We start from the raw sequence: 8921 nt of genomic DNA on the forward strand, positions 1-8921 counted from the left end.
ATATTAGAAATGTAAACCTAATTATATTTTAAATTTGAAAAAATCTGATTTTTTTTGGTTGATTTATTTGATTGATTTTAATCCGCCCTGGTCAGTAACAAGCCCATTAGAAAAATGAATCCTCTGTTAAAAGTCCGCTGGTGCTCCTTCAATTAAGATGCTGAAATTCATCCTTATTAACATCCTGAAAATCTCCAGGGGTTCAACATAAAGTAGGAAAAGTAAGGCCTGGTATTATATTTCTTAGCAAAAACAAAAGGGAAAAATTTCCAATTTTTTGAAAAATCACTTGGCACTCAGTTTTTGCAAATAAGGTTGACTGGCTCTCTGATCATATCTGTATTATACTAGTTAAAATATTGTCCCTTGGTTGACCGTTTAGTCATACTGCTGGTTTTCATTCAGGTCAAAGACCTTTGATATAGATTTTGCTAACAATCTTACACACTTTCACTTTTGTATGAGCCACTGACCCAAATGTGGATTTTTCTTTATTTTCAGTTGTCTACAGATAACAAATATGATTTCCGTATTTCCTGATGGGTTTAGACCCTCTCAATTAGAGTACATAACTAATTTTTTTAATTTTCACATTTTCAGTAAAAGATTATTGTGGTGTGTATATATAAGTTTTCAGAGCAGCAACTTGGGAAATGGTTGAAGAGAGCTGTATTATATCACCATGAACAGTTTGACTTTTCCTAAGAGGAGAGGTGTAAATTTATAGTGTCAGTGTAGTCCTTCAGCCATTGTTGAGGCATTTGTAGTTTGGGTTTCAAAGATTAAAGAAAACTGGCTGCCAAGGATGATGAATAAGTAATTATACAAGTCCTGAATAGGTGAATATGATTTTGTTAACATAAGAAGTAGTTTATGAGAGTGGTGTCATTTTATACAGACACGTCTCCAAATAAGTAAGACATAGTTTTGGTCTACAGCATCCAGGGTATCATGCATTTAGTGTTCTCTTACTGTAGTCATACCCTGATATGGATTAGTGGCTCTTAAGCCACCCATTAAGCATAATTTAACAATGATAACTTTTTGTTTTCTAAACAGATTAGAAACATGATTACATAGCTCAATTGTTCAAAAAATAGGGTATTTAAATAGACTTGTATAACTTTAGGTATTTTGGTACTTGTTTTGAGTAGTGTATTAAACTGGGTAAGTTGTGATAAATGTACTTATCTGGGTGACTAAATGAATATGTGCTGGCAATGCTAGAATGCTAGACAATGTTAGTTTGCAGCTATTAAGCTTAAGAGGACTCTGCATGAGAACAGGATTCCATTTCTCTGAATTAGTTTTCAGCACTGGGGCCTATGCCTGTATGTGAAAGGATGCTATATTTAAGTATGTATTTTCTTCAGATGTAATCATCTAGCACTTGCTATGAAATAAGTCTAAAATGTGTAAACATGGTGTTACCTGATTCTTTCACCTGATATCCAAGTGTTTTAATTTCAGGAGGTTATGAACAGCCTTTCTCTCCAAAACAGCAATCATCAAGGCCCAGGGATTTGGGAGGCCCTATGCTTTTTCTTTTGGGGCTATGGAATGAAAGTGCTACATGGAAAGTATTCAAAAAGGATCTAATTTTTATGTTGTATACTTACTGTACAGTGAAATCTGATTAATTATTCGTTGGGAATATTTTACCATTGTGGTCTTACTAGTGTACTGAATTCCTACCAGAGATGCATTGATTTGTACATGGAAAGCATTACTAATTCATCTTCTGTTTTAAGTGGACTAGTCACTTCTAAATGTATACCTTTACTAAATTTAAATAGATGAAATTACCGTGGCATTGGTTCCTGATAATTAGTCCATGTTAAAAGGTACTGACCTCTGTGCCCTCATAGCCCCTCTCTCAAACCAGCAGAGGCTTGCATAACATTGGACATTCTTCAGCTTTCTTGGTTCAACAAGGTATAGATTATCAGCTGGTCCAGTTTGCAGAATTATCTGTTTTGGTGAGAGTATGTAGGTGTGTAAAGACAGAAAATCTTTTGACCCGTTTATTTTGTTCCATTCTAAGTATGTCATTCTTGTATAGAGAACATTTAATTGACATTTTTTTACTAAAAAATTAAGTTGTTAGTGCTTTATACAGCTTAGAATTGCTTGGAACTTTTGTAATATTTTTTTCTATATAAATGAAAGTGCATTGGTGGTTTTGTTTTAAAGGATGCCAGCTTTTATTAAATTATTTAGCTTTTAGCAAAATAACTGTTGAGCAAGTAGCATAGATTTAAAAAAAAAGACAGACTGCCACTGAACAAATGTGTGGACTTTGAAACACACTAACAAACATCATCAAACAGTTTGACTTTGAACTGTACTTAAAAACAAATCAGCAAGGAACAGTTCAGACTTTACAACAGAATGAGGCTATGTATGAGAGTCACAAATATGTGTCGGTGTGGGTTTTCCAAATGCTAGCTTTCTTGTATGCGTTGGAATAGTGTTGAGGGGGAGCCTCCATTTGTGTTTGAAATAAGTGAAGGTGGGGTCCCACAATTTCTGCTCCCTATATATTGTCACGTGGAATAGAGTAGGGGCTCTGCAGCAATGTTTGTATGGAGAACTGCTGTTTCCAATAAGTGTCCTTATTGGCCTGTACAGGGTAGAGCTATGCTTTGGTAGTGTCATACATTTTTGTAACAACATGCTTTCTAGCATACTTGTTTGTCTTTGTATTGGCTTTAGGAACTGTTAAGGTATGACCTTGTCCTTTTCAAAATTGTCCCTTGTCAAGCTATAATGTGTTCCTAATCAGCTGTCACTTATCTTATGATGAGAACTTCCCTCCGGTCTTCATCTTGGACCTTTTATGAGGGGCTGAAGGGAAGTGGCCCAGCAGTTCCTTTTTTATTTATTTTATTTATTTTGTTTGTCTGGCCTTTCAAATGGGTAAATCTTGTCCTTGGACATCTTGGGCTCTAACAGTAGGAAGTGCCTATGGTGAACTGAGAAAATTAACTTACGATATTTATTTTAGTCTTGATGGCCACAATGATAAAATGTTTCCTTAAATTTGGAATGCTGTTTATGTAGCTTCTTCCCATTTTGGGCGAGCTTGTGATGGTAAATTATCTCTGTTTACTATTTGCTCTGCAAATTCTACTTTGAGCTTTTGGGTGAGATGACCTGTGCCTCATAGAGATCTTATCAGAGTCTTGGTTGACTTTGGGATAAGACTGAGACATTGATAAGTTGAAGAAGACTTGTAGCACATTGAGCAGACTCCTGTTTTTTTACTGGACCACTGTTTGTTGTAGGGAGTGATAGAACATTTCTTTACCTTTTTTTACAAAGGAAAATAATTTAAAAACTATATTGGCTATTCCATTTTGGGTGGGTTGTAATTTTGTATGGATTGCAAGTAGTATTTGCAGTCTTTAATGATGCTGCCTGGCATGAACTGTTTGTTCCATCTTGCTGCAACAAATAGATTAAATGATTCAGAGCTCTATAGCAGGAATATAGCTATAACTGCAACAGCTTTATGACTCATCTGGAAAGGTACATGTCAAAGATGATAAATTATGTTGAAAGAAAAACATGCCTGCCTTAAAGGATTGCCATGCCTGTTGTACTGCCATTTTGGTCTTTCTAAATATTTATTTAAAAATTCATCATTCTTTTTTCAAACAAAAATTCTTCCCTAAGCCTAATGGGTAGCCTTTTTTTGACCAAAGACTCTTCCACTGAACTACAGATTTGAGTGGGCCAGAACTCTATGAAAACTTGTACTGATTGTGGTGAACTCTTAAAGAAAAAGAAATGGTTACATTTCATCACTTTATAAATGGAACATTTTGCTTTTTCTATTCAAAATAATATTTCATTTTGCAGTTTATTGTGTGTTTGCTGAAGAGTATTAAAAGTTTGGTGTCATTTCGATTCTGAAATGGCACCTTTCATTTTGTATTAAACACAGTATTGTTTGACTTAAAAATTTCAGGGATTTTTTTCTTTTTGATTTGCAGAAAAGATACGGAAGAATCATGGTTTGCGGTTTGCTCAAATTTGTTTTTTAAGGATGTGTCAGTCCAGGCAGTGAGCTGGCACAGCTGAAGTGTTGGGGGGCAGGGGGGCCTTCTTTGCCCAGGGAAGTATTGAAATTCACATTTGAATAGGGCCTGTCTTTACTATCCCACCCTGTATGGCTCCAGAACTGGGGTTTTGTTTATGTTGGTTAATTGTGGATCATTTCTAGGGAGGATTGCGAAGAAGGCTAACAGCATATTGGGCTGCATTAGTAGGAGCATTGCCAACAGATTGAGGGAAGTAATTATTCCCCTCTATTCAGCACTGGTGAGGCCAGAATGGGAGTACTATGTCCAGTTTTTGGCCTCCTACTGCAGAGAGGATGTGGACAAATTGGAGGGAGTCCAGCTGAGGGCAGTGAAAATGGTGAGGGGGCTGGGACACATGACTTGGGAGGAGAGGCTGAAGGAACTGGCTTATTTAGTCTGGAGAAAAGAAGACTGAGAGGGGATTTAATAGCAGCTTTCAACTACCTGAAGGATGGTTCCAAAGAGGAAGAAGGTAGGCTGTTCTCACTGGTGACAGATAGCAGGGCAAGGAGCAATAGTCTCAAGTTGCATCAGGGAAAGTTTAGGTTAGGCACGAGGAAGAAATTTCTTATGAGAGAGGTAGTAAAGCATTGGAACAGGTTACCCTGAGAGGCTTTGGCATCTCCATCCTTAAAGGTTTTTAGGACTTGGGTAGACAAAGCTTTGGCTAGGATGGTCCTGCTTTGAGTAGGGGGTTGGGCTAGATCAGGCTTGTCAACATAAGGCCCGTGGACTGCCATGCAGCCCACCAAGCCATTTTATCTGGCCAGCGGAGCCACTGCTGAGCGTGGAGCCATGGCGGAGTTGCCACTGCCGCGGAGCGCAGAGCTGCCAAGCCACGGTGGCAAGGCGAGGCAGGCAGGGGCAGCCTGTGGGCCCCAGTCGGCAGCAAGGAGAGGGGAGCTGCTTACCCCCGCGGGGCTGGGTTCATCAGTGAGCCAGGTCCTGCTGCTGCTGCCTCGAGGGCTGCATGGTGCAGGGCTGCCCCAGCTGCGCCTGATTAGGTGAGCTGGGGACAGCGCGTGCAGCTTCTTCTCTGGCTCTGCCCCTTGCCCCCGGCGCATGGCCGGGGGAGCTGCAGCATGGCCCATGCCCTGCCCGCATGTGTGGTGGACGGAGGCATGAGATAAGTTCCCGTGATAAGCTGGGGGTGCCTCAGGGCTGGGCCAGGGCTATGGGGCACGCGGTTGCCGGAGCCGGGCTGGGCGGGAGCCCTCAGGAGGACCCCGGCCCAGAGGCACTCTACATCCAGCCGCCTCCTTGGCGGTTCATGTTCTGCAAATGTAGCCTGCATGGCTGAGGATGGGGATCTGCATGCTGCTGGAGCAGCCTGTGCAGTGAGGGGGGTCCTAGGAGCCCACCCCCACAGCGTGCAGCCTGTGCAACACATGTTGGTGTCATCTGGGGCCCACAGCCTCACCAGATCTGAACAGTCCCGGACTAGCTTATCCCTGAGATCTCTTCCACATATCTGCAGTATATGCCTACAATTTCTATTTAATTAACCACAATGACCATGATCAAGTTAGTAAAGGATCTCAAGAATAAGTTAGATGACCCTCCAGAGGTTTCTTTTAACCCTAATTTTCTATGATTCTATGACCTGCAGGCAAAAGCATAAAATGAAATACTCCACGTTCAAATTATCTTAACTAAATGCTGAAATACCTGCCTTAAACCTTTTAATCTCTTCAAAGGCTTTTTGTCTATTATTTTGCTACTTAAAGAACAGTTTGTGTTGGTGTTCCATAGACTTCTAAAAATATCCCCAAGCTATCATCTAAATTACTTGTTGGAGCAATTGTTTAACATCTTTCTCAAGTATACAAACTTGTGTAACGTCTCTCCCAGCTATACAGTTGGTCTGCTAAAAGATGGTATTAAACCCTCCCCCACCTAAAAACAAACAAATTAAAAAAACAAAACAAGCCTATTTCTTGCATATTTCCTCAGTAGGTTTCTACAGCAGCATTCCAGCCCTGTCTAAATTAGTACTCCATGAATTTTGGCCAACCATAAACAACGAGGATTCTGATGGTTTGGTGAGGTATCACTTTGTTTGCTTGACTTGTGGTAAGGTGGCAATGTTTGATCATCTGTTTTTGTGGTTTGTGCATTTGAGTTGGCAGTTCTTCTTTTTCCATGGAAAAATAGTTAAGATTCATATCTTACTCCATATCATCTATTATTGAAATGAATGTGCATTTCATTTATATGCTATATAGTATATCAAGTTAACAAAAACTAACTTTTGGTTAGAATTGTCATGTGACCGAAGGGAGTGAAGTACCCCACTGAACATCTGGGTCTTTTGGGAAATTGGTTATTGATCTCGACACCTAAATAGCTTTGTCTTGAAGTAGTTCATAATAATTTTTGGAATTAAATTGCTGTCCTCATCATATCTTGTTTTGTAGCAAGCTGGTAAATATTGTATCAGTTTTGCTGTTCATTTCACTGTGGTTACAGTCCCTGATGCTGAGGTGGTAAACCGGTGGTTATTCTAGGTTACTGAAGACATGGGAGACTTGAAGTTTTATTCTGCTTTTAGTGAATTATTAAATGCCCAGGTTTAGTTAGTAACTGCTTATGGAGCAGATTGACTTTTATTAGTAGATGTTTAGGGTTGTGAATCCAAAAAAGATGACAAAGCCAGCAGGGAAATGCATATCGTCCGAGTGAAGGACTAACATTCGAGGGATGGGGGTGAGGAGGGGAACGCAACCAGGTTACAGGAGATACGATGTTAGCCAACTAAGCCTAGGGGAAGCGGAGGGAGGGGGTTCATGACTACACAATCAGTAGACCTGACTAAGTATTTTCACTCATGTAAACTATGGTTTGAATCTATTCATTATAAACAAAAGAATTATCATGCTCCCTACACTGCTTAAAAACAAAACCACCTGCCCCTGGAAAAAAGCTGAAACAACAACAAAAACCCAAACAAACATTTTGTGTTCTTGCTCTGATGATTGACTCTAAAAGTTCTCAATGAAGTAACTCCTGTGAGGTGGCTGTTACCAGTATAGCTTTACTTTTCTTCCTCAAAGAGCCATAAATATTCCAAATAGCTTATATGTGGGGTAATATTATAACTGAAAACAGTACAATACTATTATACAGATGACCCTGCTGGCACCTGGAAAGCCAGCTGGTGTGCGATCATCTATTCTGTTTCTTAAGGGTGTGATAGAGGGACATCGGTTTCACTGTTGCAGTGCTGGAACAGATGATCCTGCATGGCACCCTTAAGAGCCACATTGGCTAGTGTTGCCAGCCTTGGCCATTTTCATGGGGCTTAGGTCAAGCTACACAAGTGTGGCTAAGCAGAAAGGCCCAAAGACTGTTTCTGAGTGACTGTAGCTTGAACCTTTGCAGATGTCAACTAGTTTGGTCAGCAAAGTAAAGGAAGTCATTCACATGTCTAACTAAACACAACTAAATAAAGCACACGGCCTGAAAGGAGACATTTATAAGGGAAGATCATACATTGAATAATCCAAATACTCTGTATCATAGCCTTATCTTAAAATATTAGTGGTAATGATTAATGTAACCAAATGTATTAGATGTTATTTTGACACTTAGATAATGTGTAAAAACAAAACAGCCTTGTCAGAGAAAACCATAAACTAAGATAAAGAAGAAACAGGCCAGTGTTGAACAGCATTCCACAATGGGGAAGGAAGGGAGATGAGAAAACCTTCCCTTTTACTTTCCCAAGGATATAAATTCCCGTTAATTGACACCTTCCAAGTCCATAAGAGATTTGGTTCAGTCCAGTTCCAAAAATTTCAGTGAAACAAATTTAAATAAAACCAGTTGGAGATCATTTGTTAGACTATTAGAACTGGCCATCTATAAATATTGGGTATAGGCTGGAGGGAAATTTGGATAACTCGACAAATTCAAGAAGACCTGCTGCCAAGCTACATGCCACCCTCCTCTCACCTCAAGTCTCCCCAGCCAGTATGGGTGAGAATCTGTGTTGTGCTGTCATGGGTAGCCAGATAGATTTTGGGGTAATTGTTTGTTTTCATGTTTTAAAGTGCAAGCAAATAAAAGGTGGTTTCTGCCTCTCTTACCAGTAGCCTATCCACAAGATTACTTATAATCTAGGTAACTCTACTCAGGGTACTGTGCAGACAACCTGGCTAGCCAAGCTGCCATGCTGGAGTCTTCTGCTCCAGTACAGTGGCAGCAGAGTGGCAGGGTTATCCCATGTGAGGAAGGACTCACCACCTTGCAGTTTCCTATGATGTCCCTGGCCTCCTTCCTTATGAAGTCCTAAGAGATCAGGAACCCTAGAAGCCTTGTGATATTTTGAGGTTTCTAGACTCTGGCTCTAGAGCAAGGAGCTATTATGCTCTAAGTTAGTCCATGTTGACAAGTCATCGCTACCAGGAAGGATCCCACAAGGTAGGTTGGCAGGAAACCATAAGTGTTGGATGATGCACTTAAGTGTGGAAGTTAAAATAAATAAATGACAACATTTAAAATCTATTATACTTTTTATTTTAATTAATATAGCAACTCATCTGAAAATTGTCTGAGGCTAGGTTTTTTTGTTTTCGTTTGGTTTGGGTTTTTTTGTAATTTAGAAGATGGGAATATGTTTCATTTTTCCAAAATGCAAATTAGCAAGGTACATTCAGCTCTCACCTTTTTAGGAAAGTTCAAATCTGAAGTGATACCTGCACATCAGGTTGTGAATATAACCACCTACTTTCTCCTTCCCTGCATACCTCAAAAAATAAATATATAAGGAAAACTTGAGGTTTGAACTCTTACAGTCATGGTTATTTGGATCCAGGATTTTGGCTCTACATG

The sequence above is a fragment of the Gavialis gangeticus genome, unplaced genomic scaffold, assembly GCF_001723915.1.
Source record: "Gavialis gangeticus isolate Ggan-Ray unplaced genomic scaffold, GavGan_comp1, whole genome shotgun sequence".
In the NCBI taxonomy this organism is placed as follows: Eukaryota; Metazoa; Chordata; order Crocodylia; family Gavialidae; genus Gavialis; species Gavialis gangeticus.